The sequence below is a fragment of the Pongo pygmaeus genome, chromosome 1, assembly GCF_028885625.2.
Source record: "Pongo pygmaeus isolate AG05252 chromosome 1, NHGRI_mPonPyg2-v2.0_pri, whole genome shotgun sequence".
Lineage (NCBI taxonomy): Eukaryota > Metazoa > Chordata > Mammalia > Primates > Hominidae > Pongo > Pongo pygmaeus.
The window spans coordinates 12898242-12922029 of record NC_072373.2 but is presented as its reverse complement, the minus strand read 5'-3'; positions in this window follow the sequence as shown (position 1 = coordinate 12922029).

The window sequence follows — 23788 nt, the reverse complement described above, 5'->3', positions numbered from 1 at the left end:
TATTGCAAGGACAAAAAACCAAACACCGCATGTTCTCATTCATAAGTAGGAATTGAACAATGAGAACACATGGACACAGGAAAGGGAACATCACACACCAGGGCCTGTTGTGGGGTGGGTGAAGTGGGGAAGGATAGCATAGGAGATATACCTAATGTTAAATGATGAGTTAATGGGTGCAGCACACCAACATGGCACATGTATACATACGTAACTAACCTGCACGTTGTGCACATGTACCCTAGAACTTAAAGTACAATTAAAAAAAATAAAAAAAGAAAAAGAAAAATCCCCCTCCAACTGCTAGTAGTCCTCGGTGAAGACCCCAAAGCTCAATGCCGTCAGTTTCTCCTTCATGCCCAAACCTGCTCCTTTGCCCTGGGCCAGGGCCCTGCAGTGGCTTGTCTTGCATTGTGGTATTTGGAGTCTTGTCTTGGGTCTCCAGGTCCCCCAGTGGAGTATGCAATGTAGCAACCAGAGGAAGCAGCCCTGGGTAGTAAGCAGTGGCAGGAGCTTAGCCTCCAGGGGAGCCCATGACCTTGGGGCTCGAAAAGGGTGAGAACCAAGCAGCCTTTAAAGCAAAGCAAGAGAGAGAGGCAGGCCGAATGTGACTCTCCCCTCAGCCTGCGAAAGCAGTCACAGCCTACTCACCTAAACGTGCCCAGATTTACCTGTCCACAGAGTCCGACTGCCCCACTGAAACCCTAGTTACCACCCGTTATTAATGGACTCCAGAGGCCTGAGTGAACCTGCTTCATGAGAAGCCTAATCCCAGGCCTGGTTAAACCTAGCAAGTGCAGGTTGTCCACAGCTTTTACTGCTTTGAACTGATTTGGGGGAGAAGTACCTTCCTGTATCAACCCAATAAAATGATCCTTTTATTCCATTTTCCTCCTTTATTTATTAAATACAGTTGTGCAGTTGAAGATGCACTGTGCGAGCTGTCAATCTCAGTAAGACCTAATGTCTGAGTGCTTCCTCTGTGCCAGGCTTTATGGCGAAGGCTTTTCATGGATCACAACCTCAGAACAACAGTGTGATGAAGCAAGGGCTGCTCTCCCTTTTATTTTAGACATGAGAAAACTGAAGCTCAGAAATAGTTCACAATACCCTAAACTAACAGAGGCAACAACAGGCAATGTAGGATATGGCTCCATAGAATTCGATTCCAGGGACCTGGGCCCATCCACTAATGTATATGGGCTTGGAGTCTAGCTTTCATTCTGTTGCTAACTCACTGGGTGACATTGTGCAAGTCAGTCATCTGTCACGGCCTTGGTTTCCTTATCTGTAAATAAATTATCACATTAAGCCGCTTTTAGCTGAAGTTTTATGACTATTACTGAGCATCTGCTGTTTAGAAGGCCTTTGCTGATAGAGAGATGTCGAACTGCTGTAAGTGTTTTTGGGTGAACTTTTTGCTGTACATTAATTTCGCAAGGCCATTTAGCTCAGGAGTCCTCTTTCAGTCTCTAGGCTTTACTGACTGGTTTATTACCCAGTCTTGAATTTATTCTACCACATCCCCAAACAAGCACCAAGTGAAAAGCTTTTCATTTTCTCCACTAAAAGAACAAAACTTTTAATTAATATTTGGAATCAATCCACTGTCTCTGGAGAGACTCTTTTACCCCCGCCCTCTGGGTTATAGGACCTATACCAGCTTTGCCTTATTAATGTTCATCTATTGACTTGAACCCGCTTTCCTCTTTAGAGAATCAGTCTTGATCATTTAGAAGGCTATTGACCTAGAATTACCTCCATTGAATTCTATAATATACTGATTCAGATGCAACCAGGATTTGCAGCAAAACATGGTTATATATAAACTTATATTGAACTTATAAGTTACATTGAACAGGCTGGGCATGGTGGCTCACTCTTATAATCCCAGCACTTTGGGAGGCCAAGACAGGTGGATCATTTGAGGCCAGGAGTTCGAAACCATCCTGGCCAACATGGTGAAACCCCATCTCTACTAAAAAATTAGTCGGGCGTGGTGGTAGGTGCCTGTAGTGCCAGCTACTCAGGAGGCTGAGGCAGGAGAATTGCTTGAGCCCAGGAGGTGGAGGTTGCAGTGAGCAGAGATTGTGCCATTGCATTCCAGCCTGGGCGACAGAGCATGATTCCATCTCAAAAGAAAAAAAAAAAGGTATATTGAACAATCAGACAAGCCTAACACAGAACAATCAAATAAACCCAACATCATATAAGAACATTTGGGGTGGAGTGAAAGGATCGGAATATTTTAATAGTATGTTTAGAATTAGACAAACTGGAGTTCAAATGTCAGCACCTACTTTTTTTTTTTTTTTTTTTTTTTTTAGTTAGTGTGACTTTAGATAAGCCAATTAGCTTCTCTGAGCACTAGTTTCCTCAGCTCTTCAAAGTAATATTTTCCCCATAATAACAAACAACTATATGGTGCCCTGTTCTAAGTATTAACTTGTTCAATCCTCAGAACAACCACCGAGGTAGATATTTTATTATCCCCAATCTTACAGATGGGTTATGCAACTTGCCTAAGCTCAGTTACTAAGTGGTGGAGACGGAATCTGAGCCAGGCAGTTGGCTCCAGGGGTCATGTTCTTAAACATAGCAGAACCGTAACTGACTTAGTAGTGTATATAATACCAACTCCCAACTCCCAATCCTGACATTCATATTCCAAGCTCCTAGTAATTTGTCATTGAAGGAACCAAGCACTGTACTATATATACAATATATGGAAGGAGAGCTGAGTAAGGGAAGTATCTCAAAACTTTTATGCTCTTAAATCCCTGGAAGAAGTAGCAGCAGGATTTCCCATGATTTCATTAACTCAGAAGATTGACTTGTGACTTCTGGGCAAGGATAGGGCCTCTGCTTGTTCTGAAAATGTTGACAGAGCTGAATATTGGCTTTGAACTTCATCTTCAGGCCTAGCTCATGGAAACGTTTCTCAGGCAAAGCTTGATCATGGATAGTTCACCAAGAATAAAGGTGAGAATTCCTTGTGTCATTAGCTCTAGGTTAAGCTGAGAAGAGGGCAACGGTTTTTTTTTTTTTTTTGAGATGAAGTCTCGCTCTGTCACCCAGGCTGGAGTGCAGTGGCACCATCTCAGCTCACTACAACCTCTGCCTCCTGGGTTCAAGCGATTCTCCTGCCTCAGCCTCCTGAGTAGCTGAGATTACAGGCGGCCACCACCACGCCTGGTTAATTTTTGTATTTTTAGTAGAGATGGGTTTTGACATGTTGGTCAGGCTGATCTCGAATTCCTGACCTCAGGTGATTCACCCACCTCGGCCTCCCAAAGTGCTGGAATTACAGGCGTGAGCCACCGCGCTGGGCCAAAAGAGGGCAACTTTTGTCTTCAAGATTCTTCAGCTTCCTTTGGGAAATGTCCTGTCCTTAGGGTTTCAAACTGGTGGTCTGAAATTTGTGGCACCATATGATGCAAAACTATCCTGTTTGGCTTGCAAAGTGTTGACATACAGATTTTGCTTAAATTGAATTAGTTACTAACATTTAACAAGAAGGGCAATTCACATTTATATTCAAGCTGCTGGCCCATTGAAAAATCTGAAGGAGCCAGGCACAGTGGCTCTAGCCTGTATTTCCACCATGTTGGGGGGCCAAGGCAGGAGGATCACTTGAGCCCAGGAAATTGAGACCAGCCTGGGCAACACAGTGAGACCCTGTCTCTATCAATAAATAAATAAAAATGGAAAGATTTTTAAAAAGAAAGAAAAATCAGAATATCTGACAACAGTCCGACATGTCAATCATCATCTGGAGCTTAGCAGGCACTGCTGCTACTGGAATGGGCATGTACCGCACTTCCCCACAGCCCCCTCACGAATGTTCCTTTCACTAATGTCCCATTTCACTAATGTCCATACCTCCTGGCTCCTAATAGCAACTGAAATGGCCATCACGACTCCTGCCTTTCCCTGACATCAGCCCTTTTCACCAAATGCCTAGCACTTTGCTGGTTGAAGTCTGTCCGCTTCATTAACTCAATTAGAGACTCTTTCCAGGTTTTTAAAAAACCCGGAAACATGGCCTTGCTAAAATGCAAACATCTCCCTAGAGGCCATTAAGGGAATAGGATTAATAGGATTTCAGGAGTCCAGAAGACCCATGTTATAAATGGCCTTTCAGCAGGATTTGCTTGACAATAAATCATCTTCAGGGCACATATTAGAGACATTTTAAGGCTATAGTTTCTTTATAGAGTTTTTATTTTACCAGTAGTCACTTTTGAGAAGTGACTCATTTTGAGAAATGGATAAGTCAAGATCCAGAATTATATGGATAATATGTTCCAAATGTCATGTCTAAAGAAATCTGTACTGACGATCGACTTATTGCTAACTTATTAAGGGATTGTTTCTTAAAAACTCCTAAAATAATATGTACATAAGTGAATAAAACAAAATCCTTCATAGAGAGAATTTTCTTGATGATAATTCTTCATGAGCAACTTTTCAGTCTCCAGTTGCGGTCTTAGATTTTTTTTTTCCTAATTTGATACTTTCTAAGATAGTATCTCACTATGGAACCTTTGGTAATAGATCTACTACAGAACTCATTATTTTTGACAATAGTTAAACCATATTTAATCAAGACCTCTGGAAAATCTAGAGCTATAGTCCCATATATAATGAAAGTCCATTCAGATTTAAGTGGATACGAACAAAGAGAGCAGTATCATCAAAGCCATAATTGAGAATATCACCTCTCCCATAAGTAATCAGTAATTATAGATTTATGTTATATTTAGCATCTCTTAAAGCTGGTACTGTACAGTATAAAAAGCATCACATTTTATCATTTCTCAAGTAGAAATGAGAAAACATTGCTGACAATAGATGTGCTATCCAGAAAGAACAAGGAGTGTACATAGTAGTTTGAAGTCTTATATTTGCAAGCCTAGTTTTTGTTGAACTTTATTTAATGACACAATTAAAATTACTTTATGTCTTTTTATTTTTATTTTAATTAATTAATTTATTTTTTGAGATGGAGTCTCGCTCTGTCAGCCAGGCTAGAGTGCAGCAGCACTATCTCGGCTCACTGCAACCTCCGTCTCCCGGGCTCAAGCAATTCTCCTGCCTCAGCCTCTAGGGTAGCTGGGATTACAGGCGTGTGCCACCACACCTGGCCAATTTTTGTATTTTTAGTAGAGACAGAGTTTCACCATGTTGGCCAGGCTGGTCTCGAACTCCTGACCTCAGGTAATCTGCCTGCCTCAGCCTCCCAAAGTGTTGAGATTACAGGCGTGAGCCACCATGCCCAAACTTTATGTCTTTTTAAATATTTATAGGACAACTCATAGTTTTGTTTACTTTTAATTTTCATAAAATATTTTAACCACAATTCCCTAGGAAGGCAGCCATCTACTTACGATATTTTACAGGGCACCCAAAGTTCTCTGCCATTCAACATCAGTAGGCTTTGGCAGCCTCTGAAATCACAGCTGTTGGTGACACACAATGCTGCCAACAAAATCTGCACCCTCTCTTATCTTGGTATCATTTCAATTCATGATACCATGTCTGCAAATCTACCTGGATTGCAATCTTGGTCACATCTAATTTTACTTTTTAAAAAAAAAATCTCAACTCCAAGTTGTCCTCATGACAATCTCTGGCAATATTATTGGTTCAGACATAGGATAAGTGATCAAAGTTGGTCCAGTGGGACATATGGGAAGGGCTAGGATAGAGGTAAGTGAAGAAGTGTCTTGTTCTAGAAGCTACTAGCGGCCATCTTGTGCCCTGGAGGGAAGGGAGTCTGCAGTCTTCTCTGCTACATTGCTTAAATGTTTAATCAGGGTTACTAGATCCTTATTCCTATGTTTAACCAAATCACTTCTAATTTATTTTAATCTTCTTTTTCTTTTTCTTTTTCTTTTGAGACAGAGTCTCGCTCTATTTCCTAGGCTGGAGTGCAGTGGCACGATCTCGGCTCACTGCAACCTCCGCCTCCCAGGTTCAAGTGATTCTCCTGCCTCAGCCTCCCGAGTAGCTGGGACTACAGGTGCCCACCACCACACCCAGCTAATTTTTGTATTTTCAGTAGAGACGGGGTTTCACCATGTCGGCCAGGATGGTCTCCATCTCGACCTCGTAATCCACCCGCCTCGGCCTCCCAAAGTGCTGGGATTATAGGTGTGAGCCACCGCACCTGGCCAATTTTTGTATTTTTAGTAGAGACTGGGTTTCACCATGTTAGCCAGGCTGGTCTCGAACTCCCGACCTCAGATGATCTGCCCACCTTGGCCTCCCAAAGTGCTGGGATTACAGGCATGAGCCACCACACCCAGCCCTAATTTATTGTAAAAGCGCAGTGCTCAAAGCAGAATTCTGTTTTTCTAAATTACTAAAAAGAAATCAATTTCTTTGTTATATGATATTTCAACTGCTAATCAAACACAGTGTAAGCAATGTAACAGATCTCTTGCAATTTCATAATATTTCTCTTTCCATAGGTAACCAAGTTTTAGCTGTCAGAGAACAAGTTTCATCAGGTTTAGGATCTTTAAAAGTCTTTTGATTATTCTTACTAATGTGTTCTGCTGTGTTTTACAGCCCCAAATAACTTATTGACCCACTGCTTCATTCTTGATCATTGCCAATTGCAGGAGAGAACTCATAGATAATGATGCTGACAGAGTCGAGGCAGACAGAGAAAGCAAATCCAAATGCAGAATGGATATCTCCTGGGGCAGGAAAAATTGCTGCCCTTTCCAAGAAGAAAGGAGTCCAAAGTCACTGGCATACCACCAGGTAGCTGGCTGGTCACCTTGAGATAGGGTGCCAGAGTAGGTGTCCAGTGTGAATTAAGGTGGCCAGAAAAAATAGAAAAATTAGGCACTCAGCAGTGAAAGCTTTGATGATGGAAAGCCCATATTAATGAGCTTTTACATAACTTGAAGCCTTGCCACTAAATGATATATTCATGGCCAGGCACAGTGGCTCACCCTTGTAATCCCAGCACTTTAGGAGGCCGAGGCGGGCGGGTCACCTGAGATCAGGAGTTTGAGACCAGCAGGGCCAACATGGCGAAACCCTGTCTCTACTAAAAATATAAAAATTAGCCGGGCATGGTGGCTGCCTGTAATCCCAGCTACTCAGGAGGCTGAGGCAGAAGAATCACTTGCACCCGAGAGGCAGAGATTGCAGTGAGCCAAGATCATGCCACTGCACTCCAGCCTGGGGAACAGAGCTAGACTCAGTCTTAAAAAAAAAAAAAAAGAATGATATATTTATGAACACACTGGGTTGGCAAGGGGAAAAGGAGACTAACATTTAGACCTCAGGTGATCTTGCTTCCTTATTTTAAAACTTCCTTTGCAATGGGGTCTAAATAATCTTCTTGGCCTTCTTGGGGTGTAGTGAGGGGACATGGATGAGTTTGACATACATGTGGCTCAGAGCCAGTATTTCTACCGTTCCAAGTCTTGGCATTCCTTCCCCTCCATCAGGGATTCTCAGCCTTGGCACTGTGGTCATTTTGGGGCATCGTAGTATTTCGCAGTACCTCTGACCTCTACCCAGTAGAAGACTGTAGCCCCCTGCCGGTTATGACAGTCAAAACTGGCTGTGGACACTGCCCAGTTGTAAGAACCACTGTTCTACACCATCCCAAGGGATTTCTTTCTTTACCCTGCAGTGCAGCCAACCTCACGGCCACAGGCTAAAGCAATCTCTCTCTTCTTTGAAGTTCATTGGCAACAGTAGTCCATCACAATCTATTTACCACTCACCATTAGTTGCTGCGTGTTATGAGTTGTCTTTTATGTGTGTTTGTATCATAATCTATCCAGAATGTAACATCCCTGAGGAGAGAATTCCTCATCCGTGCAATAGCTCTCTATTTCTCACAGCACCCCTCCACAGTTGCCAGTAAACATTAGTTGCTTGAATCATTGATAGTGTTTCAATGTTCCATTTGATGTCAAGGATATCTCAGATGACCCTTCTAGAATTGGTGCCCTTTGTGCAAAGAGAAAATTATAAACCCTAGACTTTGACTTAGCTCTTATTAAAAGTGAAGCCATAGGGAGAGAAAAATCAGGATAGTATTTCTTTGAGATGGTAAGATGACCCATGATGCAAAGACTTTTGAGAAGGAAACTCTGAACTTGTTACCCTTGGACAGAGAAGAGGGAGAAGGCTGAAAAATATTTACTTGTCAGTCACCATAACAACACAAGGAGAAAAGAGCATTAGCCAAGTGGGGTAAAGTTCTGAACTTATTCTGATTTTTAGTATCATAAAGTCATGTTTCTGGCTAATTTTTTTTTAATGAAGGGCAAAACATCCTCTTGTAATAATAAATTTTTAAGTGCAAATTTTTTTTGCCCACTCCTATGGAATTTAACCCTTAACTTTGAGTCTGAGGTTACAAGTTTGTTGTCGGATACTGTATTTATTATATGTTTATTATAGGGAAATGCAACTTTTTAACTCATTTATTGTAAAAATTTAGCTTACCCACCTAAGTTTTAATGTATGCAATTGGCCCTCCATATGGCATCTGCTGATTGAACCACCCATGGATCAAAAATATTTGGAGGCTGGGTTGTGTTGGCTCATGCCTGTGATCCTAGCACTTTGGGAGGTTGAGGTGGGAGGATCACTTGAACCCAGGAGTTCGAGACCAACTTGGGCAATATAACAAGACCTTGACTCTACAAAAATTTAAAATATTAGCCAGGCATGGTGGTGTGCACCTGTAGTTTTGGCTACTTGGGAGGCTGAGATGGGAGGATTGTCTGAGCATGGGAAGTTGAGACTGCAGTAAGCCTTGATAGCGCCACTGCACTCCAATTTGCGTGACGGAGTGAGACCCTGTCTCAAAAATACCCGTAATTTTGGGTGGCGGGAGGGGGGGAAACAAGGATGGCTGTGTTGTACTGACCATTTATAGACTTTTTTTCTTATCATTATTCCCTAAACAATACAGAATAACAGCTATTTACATAGCATTTACATTGATTAGGTACTATAAATAATCTAGAAATGATTTAAAGTATATGGGTGGATATGCATAGGTTATATGCAAATACTATACTGTTTTATATAAGGGACTTGAGCATCTGTGGATTTTGGTATCCATGGAGGATACTGGAACCGATTCCCCATGGATACGTAGGAACAACGGAACACCATCTCTATGATTAGTTCACCATCTATGGCCTTATAACATTCTGCTATAACTTCACCAGTATATATGTAGCACAAATCCATTTTCTAGGCAGAAAGCACTAAGACACTTTGTCTTTACAATCTTTCTCACACCTGTTTAGGAAAAATACATTTTATGATTTTAACAGACATATTTCTAAGTAAAATATGATTCTTGTTTTTCCGATATCTTGAATATTTCTTTTAAATGACTTAAATATGGCATTTCTGGAAAAGGCAGCAAGATGGAAAGTGATCTTTCACTAAGAAAGGATATTATAGGCTGGGCTCAATAGCTTACGCTTGTAATCCTAGCACTTTGGGAGGCCGAGGCGGGTGGTTACCTGAGGTCAGGTGTTCGAGACCAGCCTGGCCAACATGGTGAAACCCTTCTCTACTAAAAATACAAAAATAAACCGGGCGTGGTGACGCACGCCTGTAATCCCAGCTACTTGGGAGGCTGAGGCAGGAGAATCACTTGAACCCGGGAGGCGGAGGTTGCAGTGAGCCGAGATAGCGCCACTGTACTCCAGCCTGGGTGACAGAGCCAGACTCCATCTCACCAAAAAAAAAAAAAAAAAAAAAAAAAAGGATATTATAGCTTCTTCCAAAAAAGGTCATCAGCATCAAAACATCTTAATGCTTATCCTGTGTGTGGTACCAGTGCATGGGATCCCATCAGCTCCAGGTTTTCGCTGAAGCACTATTTTAAGTGACTGACAATATATTTTGGTAACAAAGCTTTCAGAGCAGCTAGTAAGATTACTATAATGCATAAGAGAGTGTGTGAATTAAATTGCACTGAGGGTTTGCATTTCCATGACACTAGCAAATGTATTACCATTCTACCAGGACTGGGTTTCGGTTGACTTGTCAGTTTACGGAATGAGGAAACCGTTGGGGAACAGTTCTATTTCAATGTAAAGGTGTTAGCATAAAAATGTAATAACATAATTTGCATTTTAATAGCCAAGCGAATTTGTATTAATAAAGCAGCTGGATATTGGTGTTTACAAATACTGTAATGGTGTCCTGGGGAGACTAGTGATTCATTTCTTGGATTTATAGGAGTGAATTTTTGCTTGACCTTAGATTTTCTGGCCTTTTCTGAGGACACTCCTCTTTCTTTTGAAAAATGAAAGGAATAAAAAGTTACCAAAGTGAAAGAAATCCTTTTCCCCTGAAATATTTCTTGAGTCTAAAACTTTCTTCTCTTTACCGTACGACATTAAAAAAAAAAACATGGAATAACTCAAAATCATTAAAGGCTCTGAGTTTATGTAATGAGAAATGTTGTGTGGAAAAATACCTTTTGATTATTTTATTTTTATTTTTCAAGACAACGTCTTGTTCTGTCGCCCAGGCTAGAGTACTCGATTACAGCTCACTGCATCCTCGACTTCCCAGACTCGAGCGATCCTCCTGTCAGAGGCATGTGAACCAAAGCAACTCCATCTTGAATGGGGCTGGGTAAAATGAGGTTGAAACCCACTGGGCTGCATTCCCAGATGGTTAAGGTAGTCTCACTTGCAGGATGAGATAGGAGGTTGGCACAAGATATAGGTCATAAAGACCTTGCTGATAAAACAGTTTGCAGTAAAGAAGCCGGCTAAAACCCACCAAAACTAAGATGGCCACGAGAGTGACCTCTGGTCATCCTCACCAGCTCCATGACAGTTTATGGATGCCTTGGCAATGTCAGGAAGTTACCCTATATGGTCTAGAAAGGGGAGGCATGAATAATGCACCCCTTGTTTAGCATATCAAGAACTAACCATAAAAATGGGCAACCAGCTGGCCTTGGAGGCTGCTTTGTTTATGGAATAGCCATTCTCTTATTCCTTTACTGTCTTTATAAACTTGCTTTTGCTTTACTCTGTGGACTTGCCCTGAATTCTTTCTTGCTCAAGATCCAAGAACCCTCTCTTTGGGTCTGGATCGAGATCCCTTTCCTGTACACTCCCACCTGAACCTACCAAGTAGCTGGGATCACAGGCACACACCTGGCTAATTTTTAAATTTTATTTTTGAAGAGATGGGATCTCCTTATGTTTCCCAGGCTGGTCTCAGACTCCTAGGCTCAAGGGATCCTCTCGCCTCAGCCTCTCAAAATGCTGGGATCACAGGTGTGAGCTGCAGCACCTGGCAAGAGAAAGACCTTTTTCTAACAACCAACATGGTTGGGTGTGGTGGCTCACTCCTGTAATCCCAGCACTTTGGGAGGCTGAGCTAGGTGGATCACCTGAGGTCAGGTGAGACCAGTCTGGCCAACACGGTGAAACCCTGTCTCTACTGAAAAAAAACCAAAACAAAAATTAGCCAGGCATGGTGACACACAACTGTAAGCCCTGCTACTTGGGAAGCTGAAGCAAGAGAATTGCTTGAACCTGGGAGGCGGAGGTTGCAGTGAGCCGTGATTGTGCCGTTGCGCTCCAGCCTGGGTGACAAGAATGAAATTCCTTCTATAGTAAATAAATAAATAAATAAATAAATAAATAAATAAAATGACTAACATATTGTACTAGGCTAGAGTTTAATGTGCTAGACATGTTTAGGAGGCTCTAATATTCAAAACATGGGCAAAAGTCATGCCATAATTCTGCACCATTTCTTCACACACTAACTTCTAACTGCAAATCGCAGGGTGCAGTGGCTCACGCCTGTAATCCCAGCACTTCGGGAGGCCGAGGCGGGAGGATTGCTTGAGCTCAGAAACCCCATCTCTACAAGAAATACAAAAATTAGTCAGGTGTGGTGGCACATGCCTGTGGTCCCAGCTACTAGAGAAGCTGAGGTGGGATTGAAATTGCCTTTGCAAAAATTGTAACTGAGAAAATTATGACAGTGAAAGAGATCTGACCTAACCGACTCCATCTTGCTTCTAACCTCAAAGCGGCCCTTGTTCATTCCTGGGATGAGGCTGAACTAACTTTGGGAGGAACTTAGTTTCTAGTTTAACTTTGAAACAAAGATGATCACAGCCCTTTCCCAAAACAAACTCTCTTCCTGCCTGGGGACTAGACTACCTCTGTAGGACTAACAAATCAGCCACGAGATTAGACATTATGGTCTGGGAGTCATGCAGCTGGAGGCTGCAAGATTCTGAATTTCCCCAGATTGTCACTGAGGATAACATCACTGTTGTAAAACCTAAGATCAGTGCTTGAGATATTTTGTCAAGACCCTGTACTTGACGCTCAGCTGGCACCACCCAGATCAGTAAAGTGGCTCATCTCGTCTTGTGGCCCCCACCCAGAAACTGACTCAGTACAAGGGGCAGCTTTGATTCCCTTTGATTGCATCTCTGACCCGACCAACTAGCTAGCACTCCCCACATTCCAAACCCCTACCCACCAAACTATCCTCAAAAACCCCAGTTCCTGAGTGTTGGGGGAGACTGATTAGAGTAATAATAAGACTCCCATCTCCCGTACAGCTAGCTCTGTGTGAATTAAACTCTTTCTCTATTGCAATCTCCTGTCTTGATAAATCAGCTCTGTCTAGGCAGCGGGCAAGGAGAACCTGTTGGGCGGTTACAGGAGAATCACCTGAGCCTGGGTGGTCAAGGCTGCGGTGAGCTTTGATCGTGCCACTGCACTCCAGCCTGGGTGACAGAATGAGACCCAGAATGAGACCCTGTCTTGAAAAATAAAAAAAAAAATAAAAATAAAACAGGAATCATAAAGAAATGGAATAGAACCAGCATATATTCTTCAAGTATTTTTGCCTTCTCCTTAAGAAGACAGTAGCTTGTATTTTTTTTGTTGTTGGTTTTAGAGATGGGATCTCACTATGTTGCCCAGGCTGGCCTCAAACTCCTGGGCTCAAGCAATCCTTTCACCTCAACTTCCCAAGTAGCTGGGACTACAGGTGAATGCCACTGTACCCAGCTAGTAGCTGGCATTTTGAATGATATACACTAATCCCGTGTTTTTGTTTGGAGGAAAGGTAAGCAGATATACATGTTTTGCAAGTCTTTAAAATAATCCAATTTGGGCCAGGTGCAGTGGCTCACGCCTGTAATCCCAGCACTTTGGGAAGCTGAAACAGGAGGATTACTTGAAGCCAGGAGTTCAAGTCCAGACTGGGAAATATAGTGAGACTCTGTCTCTTAAAAAAATTTTTTTTTCACTAGTTGAGTATAGTGGTGCACTTCAGCCTGGACTACAGAGCAAGACTCTGCCTCTATAAAACAAAAAATAAAAATAAAACTGTCCAACTTAGTCCTTAATAGGGTTTCTTATTTCTTTTCTTTTTCTTTTGTTTCTTTTCTTCTTTTTTTTTTTTTTTAGACGGACTCTGGCTCTGTCACCCAGGCTGGAGTGCAATGGTGCAATCTTGGCTCACTGCAACCTCTGCCTCCCGGGTTCCAGAGATTCTCCTGCCTCAGCCTCCCAAGTAGCTGGGATTACAGGTGTGTGCCACCCACCATGCCTGGCTAATTTTTGTATTTTTAGTAGAGACAGGGCTTCACCATGTTGGCCAGGCTGGTCTTGAACTCCTGACTTCAAGTGATCCACCAGCCTCAGCCTCCCAAAGTGCTGGGATTACAGGCATAAGCCACCGCGCCCGGCCCAGCTTTCTCATTTCTTGATATATTGCTAATGCGAGTGACTGTCACAGCAAACCACATAGCTGGGACAATTGTATCCCCCATCAGCCATTTACAGAATCTCCCTTCCTTTTAGGTTCTCACCAAATATCAGCTAGCCTGCATAGTCAATGGATGAGTCCTTTTTTAAAATGAAATTTTTAATTTTATTTTAGTAGAGACAGGGTCTTGCTATGTTGCCCAGGCTGGTCTTGAACTCCTGGGCTCAAGCAATCCTCCCACTTTGACACCTCCCAAAGTGCTGGCATTACAGGCATGAGCCACTGCACCTGGCCAGTCAGTGGATGATTTCTAGTTTTATTATCTAACTTATTTAACATATTGAAAGCATGGTGTTTTAAAATGAATTTTTTAGTTCTTTAATAAAATTGTGTGAAAAACAAAGTATCATCATAAAATACAGATTATACTCTTTAAATAGGAATGCTGTATAATGCTTGGTGACAGAAATAGCCTCCTGGAAAGTGAGCATAGGATGAGACAGTAGAGAGAAGTTGTTTTCAAGATATTTCTTTTTGTTGTTTTTGTTGTTTTGAGAGAGTTTCACTCTTATTGCCCAAGCTGGAGTGCAGTGATGCGATCTCAGCTCACTGCAACCGCCACCTCCCAGGTTAAAGCGATTCTCCTGCCTCAGCCTCCGAAGTAGCTAGGATTACAGGTGCCCGCCACCACACCCGGCTAATTTTTTGTATTTTTAGTAAAGACGGGGTTTCACCATCTTGGTCAGGCAGGTCTCGAACTCCTGACTTTAGGTGATCCATCCCCCTCGGCCTCCCAAAGTGTTGGGATTACAGGCGTGAGCCACTGCCCCCGCGCTGGTTTCAAGATATTTCTGGCACTGCTGGTTCTGATTCAAGTAGCGCTCACCTGGAATTCTGACCAATGACTGCTAGGTTCCTGTGTGTGGAGCAATTATTATGGGGAGAGGAAATGGTCTGAATAGCCCCTCATACTGTCCTCTAGCCACTGTGAGAACAGGGAACCACTTGGTCCATGGTAGCTGTCATTGATTCAGTATTTTCTGTGTGCCAGGCACTGGTCTTAGTGCCTTAAGTATATTGAAAATGTTTAATCCTTCTAGCAACCCTCAGAGTTGTTTTTTCTTGGAAAAGTTGAGTAACTCGCCAAAGGTTACATATCTAGTAAGTGATGGACCTGGGATTTATACCACTGAGTCTGGCTTCAGGGTCTGTGCCTTATGTTTCTGTTGTTTAAGTTGGCTCAGGCCAACGAGGACTACGAGGGTGTCTAATTTTGGAAACAAACTGGAAATGGGCAACCTAAAACTCCAGGATATTCTCTTTCTCTCTCTGTCTCTCTCTCTCTCTCTCTCTCACACACACACACACACACACACACACACACACACACACACACACACACCCCTCCATTCCTCCCTGAACATCTGTTTTACCCTCATATGTCATTGCAGATCAGACCTTTCTGCTTCTCAGTGTACATGGCAGGACATGGACAACCCCAGTACCCCGACTTCTACAGCACCCCTTTTAAAAGCGCCTAGTCTGTAACGGGGATACCTTGGTAATAATTCCTAATTCTCAGTAAAAGGACTTTGGCTCAGCAGGGATTAGATGTTAACTCTCAGAACAGCAACTGGGGCTGAGGCAAGGACATGTGGTACAATTGTGGCTGCTCCTTCTGCAAACCTATAGGTATGAATGGACAGTTTTCTGAAAGGGGGAAAGGTAAGGGGTTGCTGTAGAGAAAGACGAACAGGCAACCCAATAAGTATCTACTACGTTTAGATTATACTGAAACGCAAATGAGAAATAATTTTTGGACCGCTGTCTCTTCTTGAACCCATCAACTTAGGTATGCTTTTTTTTTTTTTTCTTTTGAGATAGAGTCTCACTCTGTCACCCAGGCTGGAGTGCAGTGGCACAGTCTTGGCTCACTGCAACCTTCGCCTCCTGGGTTCAAGTGATTCTACTGCCTCAGCCTCCGGAGTAGCTGGGATTATAAGAATGTACCACCACACCCGGCTAATTTTTATATTTTGGTAGAGACTGGGTTTCACCATGTTGGCCAGGCTGGTCTTGAACTCCTGACCTCAGGTGATACACCCGCCTCGGCCTCCCAAAGTGCTGGGATTACAGGCGTAAGCCACCGCGCCCAGCCAATTTAGGTATAGCTTTATGAATTTACAAAGTAAGAAACAGGATCAGTAGCTATTTTTAAACCTGACAGCACCCAGTGCCATTAAGTAATGCCCATAACGAAGCAAAAAAGGACAGAGACAAGAGTGAGCTTTATTGAATTTCCTTAAATGGAAGATGTTAGCCTTGTTCTACTAGATCCACAGCTCATGAGCCTTCCTTGATACGGAGGAAACATTCACATTAGCTGCTGTTTTAATTTTTGGAGAAGTCATAAAGGTAATGGTATTAAAAATTGCTGAAGTGGAAACTAGTGATACAAGGTGAAAGACAGTGGACTCCGTATCATGGCCTTATCTGGTGCTGGTTCCTCAATCTTCACTCTTTTCTAGACCAAGGCCCATTACAGAGCTGACAGTAAAACTTAATAAGAACCTTAATAGTGGTAATTTTATCAAGATGAGAAAAATAAAAACAAGGAGACAAGTTTTTTTAAAGACCAAGATTATATAAATCATGTTGTATGTTAATATTAAACATACAGTGGACTCTTTACCTACAGGGTGTTTTCTTCTGATAATTTGATATCTCCTTTGATATCTAGGATTCAGTCTTTTTAATAATTTCTAATCTGTATATATGAATTCTGGGAAATGCATATTATTTATTGTGATTTTCTTTTTCTTTTTTTTATTATTATACTTTAAGTTTTAGGGTACATGTGCACAATGTGCAGGTTAGTTACATATGTATACATGTGCCATGCTGGTGTGCTGCACCCATTAACTAGCCATTTAGCATTAGGTATATCTCCTAATGCTATCCCTCCGCCCTCCCCCCACCCCACAACAGTCCCCAGAGTGTGATGTTCCCCTTCCTGTGTCCATGTGTTCTCATTGTTCAATTCCCATCTATGAGTGAGAACATGTGGTGTTTGGTTTTTTGTCCTTGCGATAGTTTACTGAGAAGGATGATTTCCAATTTCATCCATGTCCCTACAAAGGACATGAACTCATCCTTTTTTATGGCTGCATAGTATTCCATGGTTTATATGTGTCACATTTTCTTAATCCAGTCTATCATTGTTGGACATTTGGGTTGGTTCCAAGTCTTTGCTATTGTGAATAGTGCCGCAATAAAAATATGTGTGCATGTGTCTTTATAGCAGCATGATTTATACTCCTTTGGGTATATACCCAGTAATGGGATTGCTGGGTCAAATGGTATTTCTAGTTCTAGATCCCTGAGGAATCGCCACACTGACTTCCACAATGATTGAACTAGTTTACAGTCCCACCAACAGTGTAAAAGTGTTCCTATTTCTCCACATCCTCTCCAGCACCTGTTGTTTCCTGACTTTTTAATGATTGCCATTCTAACTGGTGTGAGATGGTATCTCATTGTGGTTTTGATTTGCATTTCTCTGATGGCCAGTGATGATGAGCATTTTTTCATGTGTCTTTTGACTGCATAAATGTCTTCTTTTGAGAAGTGTCTGTTCATATCCTTTGCCCACTTTTTGATGGGGTTGTTTGTTTTTTTCTTGTAAATTTGTTTGAGTTCATTGTAGATTCTGGATATTAGCCCTTTGTCAGATGAGTAGGTTGCAAAAATTTTCTCCCATTTTGTAGGTTGCCTGTTCACTCTGATCAAAATCTCCTTAAGCTGATAAGCAACTTCAGCAAAGTCTCAGGATACAAAATCGACGTACAAAAATCATAAGCATTCTTATACACCAATAACAGACAAACAGAGAGCCAAATCATGAGTGAACTCCCATTCACAATTGCTTCAAAGAGAATAAAATACTTAGGAATCCAACTTACAAGGGACGTGAAGGACCTCTTCAAGGAGAACTATATATAAACCACTGCTCAATAAAATAAAAGAGGATACAAAGAAATGGAAGAACATTCCATGCTCATGGGTAGGAAGAATCAATATCGTGAAAATGGCCATACTGCCCAAGGTAATTTACAGATTCAATGCCATTCCCATCAAGCTACCAATGACTTTCTTCACAGAATTGGAAAAAACTACTTTAAAGTTCATATGGAACCAAAAAAGAGCCTGCATCACCAAGTCAATCCTAAGCCAAAATAACAAAGCTGGAGGCATCACGCTACCTGACTTCAAACTATACTACAAGGCTACAGTAACCAAAACAGCATGGTCCTGGTACCAAAACAGAGATATAGATCAATGGAACAGAACAGAGCCCTCAGAAATAACGCTGCATATCTACAACTATCTGATCTTTGACAAACCTGACAAAAACAAGCAATGGGGAAAGGATTCCCTATTTAATAAATGGTGCTGGGAAAACTGGCTAGCCATATGTAGAAAGCTGAAACTGGATCCCTTCCTTACACGTTATACAAAAATTAATTCAAGATGGATTAAAAACTTAAACGTTAGACCTAAACCCATAAAAACCCTAGAAGAAAACCTAGGCATTACCATTCCGGACATAGGCATGGGCAAGGACTTCATGTCTAAAACACCAAAAGCAATGGCAACAAAAGCCAAAATTGACAAATGGGATCTAATTAAACTAAAGAGCTTCTGCACAGCAAAAGAAACTATTTATTGTGATTTTCAAGTAAGAATTGACAATTACCTAAAATTTAAAAATATTAGTTTAAAATATTTTGTTTATTTTTGCACATTAACTCAAACAAGTCACAAATATTTCCCAAGGAGCTTCAGTTGTGTAGAGCAGGACAAGGGTCCCCTCTGGGGAATTTTGTTCTTCAAGCCTATTGCTGTCATACCTTTTTCCCCATCCATCTTCACTCTGTGGCTAGTATGGACTCTAATGACAGAATTCAGTAGTCATTGGGGTATGATCAATGGTGGCAGCCCATACCACTTGGGAATAATGCTCTCCTTATTCTTGGAATCAGGCATTCCACCACTATCTACTCCAGGTGAAAGAAATATACAGCTCTTTCTCAGCAGTGAACTTTGCTGAGGTGAAAAGGCTATTGAGTTCTTGTCTTTTATACATGAGGAAAGCCATGTCAGTGAAGAGATGAGGTATCAAGGAGCATGGGTGGTGAATATGACTGCCATAAATGAATATCTCAAGTTATATGGTTACAGAATTCAAGAATAATGGGCAGATCAAGATCACAAAATTAGAGTGAGACAGTAATCTTTACATCAAAGCACAGAATTTCTCAGGGTGCAGTTGGTTCTAAATGATCTCTTAAGCAGAACATTCTGTAATGTCTTTTTGGCAGCTGGCCTTCTGATAAACATTTGCTTAAGAATCACCATATGCTGTCACTATTGATTTGGTCTTCCCATAGCATAGAACTCTCAAGCCTCTCTACCCTGTTCAAAGCCTTGCCAGCTATCCTTGCCTAAAATTAAAATTTTCCAAACTAAATGACATCAAGATAGGTGTATTAATTTTCAGATGGGAAAAGGCAGAATAGTTCAGAGTGCAGGCTAGAAAGTAGTGTGACAGGCACCATAGCATGTGAAAGCTATAGGGGGACTGCAGATCTTTAGATGCCTGGGGCAAGAGACTGTGGATAAATACATGAGAACATCTAAGGCCCTGAGAAGAAGCTGTGGTGAGACTCTTCGGGAAATTAAGACATGTAAAAAGAGATATGTATATGGGGGTAATAAAAAACATGCAAACACACACGCCCAGGCAGGGTACACATCCAAAAGAAAACTGAGAATTCCCAAGCTGATCACGAGTCTTAGAAATTATACTGCTAATTAGATCTTCCTTGTCACAGTCCAGTCTGCAAAGACTGAGAGAGGTGGCTGTTTTAGCAAATGCCCGGTTAAAAAAAAATCACAAGGCGTACAAAGAAACAGAAAAAAACATAGTCCATTCAAAGGAACAAAATAAATCTACAGAAGCTGTAACTGAAGAAGCACAGGCATTGGAATTACCAGACAAAGGCTTTAAACCCGTGATCTTACATATGTTCAAAGAACTAAGGAAAAACATGGAGAAAGACTAAAGGACACCAGGAAAACAACATATGAACAAAATGAGAACCACCACCACAAAAAAAGATTTAAATTATTAAAATAAAAACCAGACATAAATTCTGGAATTGGAAAATGCAATAACTATTTAAAAAATACAGCTGAGGGGTTTAACAGCAAACTTGAACATGTAGAAGAATCAATGAACATTAAGACAGGTTATTATTTATTTATTTATTTATTTATTTATTTTTTAGATGGAGTCTTGCTCTGTTGCCCAGGCTGGAGTGCAGTGGCGCAATCTCGGCTCACTGCAACCTCCGCCTCCCAGGTTCAAACAATTAAGACAAGTTATTTTAAAGTATTGAATCTGAGGAACAAAAAGAAAAATGATATTTAAAAAGTGAACAGAGTCCAACTTATGGGACACCATCTAGCAGACTATTCTGTGCCTGAAACACATGAGGGGAGAAGAAAAGACACACACACAATACCTTTAAGGGCAAACAACCTTTATCCCACATAAATGGCAATGGAGATATAATAAGCAAATGATATAATAAGCAAATTGATATAATAAGCAAACTGCAATGGGAAGGGGAGAAGAGAAAAGATATATGTGTGTGTGTATATATATATATATTTACATATATATATATATACACACACTCACTAGACTATGGAGGATTCATCACCAGACCGGGAAGCAATAACTTGGGCGCCAGAGTCAGACACTACACTCACCAGACTATGGAGGATTCACCACCAGGCCAGGAAGCAACAGCCTGGGCTCCAGAGTCGGCCACTTGTCTGTGCACAGATGAGGAGAGGTCTCATGAAGCTTTGATGTAGTCTGGGACCCTAGCTCTTTTTGTAACAAGTTGTTTGGCATGAGGCCCAGTCATGAGGGCCCTTCACACTGGGCTCAAGGAACACAAAAAGGTCAACTTGTTTTTGGAATTGTCTGTTATTTTCCAATAACTAATATATATAGGAATAGATCGAAGTAGAGATTTCTCTGAAACAGTGTTGGATGAATGCCTCAAGGGGCTTACACAGCCTGTTCCAGGACTTGGTGACCATTGTTTGTGTCCATGTTGTTGAGTTCAAATTTGATATTTAACTTTTCCTCCACCTCGACCAACATAGGCATTATGAAAATTTAAGAAGTGGAAGGGGCAGAGAAAGGAGTAGAGTTTATCTGAAAAAGTAACGGACAAAAGACTCCCCAAATTTGATGAAAGATGCAAATCTACAAATCCAAGAAGCCTAGTGAACTTTAAGAAGGACAAACCCAAATAGACCCACACTGAGATGCATTATGATAGAACTGTCAAAAACCAAAGACAAAGAGAGAATCCTGAAAGCAGGAAGAGTGGCTGGGTGTGGTGGCTCATGCCTGTAATCTTAGCACTTTGGGAAGCTGAGGTGAGAGGATCACTTGAAGCCAGGAGTTTGAATCCAGCCTGGGCAACACAGTGAGACCCTGTCTCTACAAAAAATACAAAATTTAGCCAGGCATGGTGGCATGCACCTGTAGTCCCAGCTATTTTAGAAGGTAAAGTGGGAGGATCACATGAGCCCCATGAGCCCAGGAGTTTGAGGCTGCAGTGAGCTATGATCATGCCACTGTATTCCAGCCTGGGCAACAGAGCAAGACTCTATCTTAAAAAAAGATGGGGAGGGGCAGCAAGAATAAAGCAACTTGTCACATACAAGGGATCTTTAATTAGACTACACACATATTTCTTAGCAGGCCAGAAGGCAGTGGGTTAATATCTTTAACATACTAAAAGAAAAAAAAAAAAACCTGTCAACTGAGAATTTTATATTCAACAAAACTGTCCTTCAAAAATATGAGGAAAATTAAGACATTCCCAGATTTAAAAAGCTGAGGAAATTCATTACCACTAGACCTTCCCTGCAATAAATGCTAAAGAGATTCTCTCAGTTTGAAATGAAAGTATACTAGACTATAAATCAACAATATGAAGAGCTCTGGTAAAGGTAAATACATAGATGAATGCAAAAACCAGTATTACTATAATTTTGGTTTGTAATTCCACTTTTTATTTTCTAAAGAATTTAGAAGACAAATGCATAAAGTAATCATAAATCTATGTTAATGGGCACATAAAGGTGTAATTTACAACATCAACAACATAAAGTGAAGTGGCAACAGGGCTATAATGGAATAGAGTGTTTGTATGTGATTAAAGTTGACGTTAATTCAAAATAGATTGTTATAACTTCAGGATGTTATATGTAATCACCAAGGTCACCACAAAGGAAGTATCTATGAAAACACACAAATGGAAATGAAAAGGGAATCAAAATGTGTCACTGCAAAATATCAGCTAAAAACAAAGAAAAGCAGTAATGCAGGAAATGAAGGACAAAAATTTGTACAATATGCAGAAAATATACAATATAATGCCAAAAGTAAGTCTTTCCCTGTCAGTAGTTACATTAAATGTAAATGGATTAAATTCCTCCATGAATAGACATAGATTGGCAAAATGGATTTAAAACAAACAAAACAGGATCCAGCTATCTGCTGTCTACAGAAGATTCACTTTAGATTTAAGGGCACACATAGATTGAAAATGAAAGCATAAAAAGATTCTATGCAAATAGTAACCAAAAGAGACTAGGGGTGGCTATACTAAAAAAATATAGATATATAGACTGTAAGTAGAAAACTGTCACAAGAGACAAAGAAGAATATTGAATAATAATAAAGGCTTCAATTCACAAAGAAAACATAACAATTATAAATATGTATGCAATAAACATCAAATCTCCTACATATGAAGCAAACATTGATAGAATTAAAGGGGGAAATAGACAGCTCTACAATAATAATAAAAGACATCCATAGAACATTCCACCAAACAAGAGCAAAATGTATATTCTACTTAAGTGTACGTAGAACATTCTTCAATATAGGTTAATATATTAGGTCACAAACCAAGTCTTAAAAATTTTGAAAAGAATAAAATCATACAAAGCATCTTTTCTGATCACAATGGAATTAAACTAGAAATCAATAGCAGAAGGAAAACTGGAAAATTTATAAATATGTGGAAATTAATTAACACAGTCTTAAGCAACCAAAGGTCAAAGAAGAAATCACAACAGGAATTAGAAAATATCTTGAGACTAATGAAAGTGAAAATCAAAATACAGCATATCAAAACTTATAAAATGCAGTGAAAGCAGTGCTAAGAGGAAAATATATAGCTGGAAATGCTTTCATTAAAAAAAAAAAACTCGGCCGGGCGCGGTGGCTACGCCTGTAATCCCAGCACTTTGGGAGGCTGAGGCAGGCGGATCACGAGGTCAGGAGATCCAGACCATCCTGGCTAACACGGTGAAACCCGTCTCTACTAAAAATACAAAATATTAGCCACACATGGTGGCGGGTGCCTGTAGTCCCAGCTGCTCGGTAGGCTGAGGCAGGAGAGTGGCATGAACCCAGGAGGCAGAGCTTGCAGTGAGCCGAGATCACGCCATTGCACTCCAGCCTGGGTGACAGTGAAAGACTCCATCTCAAAAAAAAAAAAAAAAAAGAAAAACTCTCAAATAACAGAAAACTAAGTTTACACCTTAAGAAACTAGAAAAAGAAGAACAAACTAAATCCAAAGCTAGCAAAAGGAAGGAAACAATAAAGATCAGAACAGCAATAAATAAAATAGAGAATAGAAAAACAATAAAAAAATAAAAAACCAAAAGTTCATTCTTGGAAATTATGAACAAAATTATAAGTCTTTAGATACACTTAGAAAAGAGACAAGACTCAAATTACTACTACCAGAAACAAAAGTGGGAACATAAGTACTGATTTTACAGAAATAAGAAGATTTATAGGAGAGTACTATCAACAACTGTTATCCCAACAAATTGGATAACGTAATAATTGAA